Raw genomic sequence first — 241 nt, forward strand, 5'->3', positions numbered from 1 at the left:
GAAAATCAACAGAAAATAATATAAAAATAATAATTGCTGACATGCCATCTGAACACATCTCACTGAATTAAACATGCTTATGATGAGATCGTAAAATTATAAATTAAAAACAATTACAATTTAATTTAATATAAATTATTCTTAATGTTTATTATAAAATTATTACAATTTGTAAATAATAAAATTATAAATTATAAATTATAAACTGTAGAAACCCAATTCAATCCTGCCGAAGAAAGAA

At 19.9% G+C, this 241-nt stretch overlaps 1 protein-coding gene across 1 annotated transcript in view; it reads right to left on the reverse strand.

Annotated features, from left to right (window-relative positions):
• The window catches only part of LOC107715151 (homeobox protein cut-like 2), a gene marked incomplete at its 5' end in the record, with an annotated part of 53,894 nt that overhangs the window by 23,472 nt on the left and 30,181 nt on the right, over positions 1–241 (reverse strand). The window lies entirely within an intron of this gene.

Source organism: Sinocyclocheilus rhinocerous, unplaced genomic scaffold (assembly GCF_001515625.1).
Source record: "Sinocyclocheilus rhinocerous isolate Xijiao unplaced genomic scaffold, SAMN03320098_v1.1 scaffold5165, whole genome shotgun sequence".
NCBI classification, from domain to species: domain Eukaryota; kingdom Metazoa; phylum Chordata; class Actinopteri; order Cypriniformes; family Cyprinidae; genus Sinocyclocheilus; species Sinocyclocheilus rhinocerous.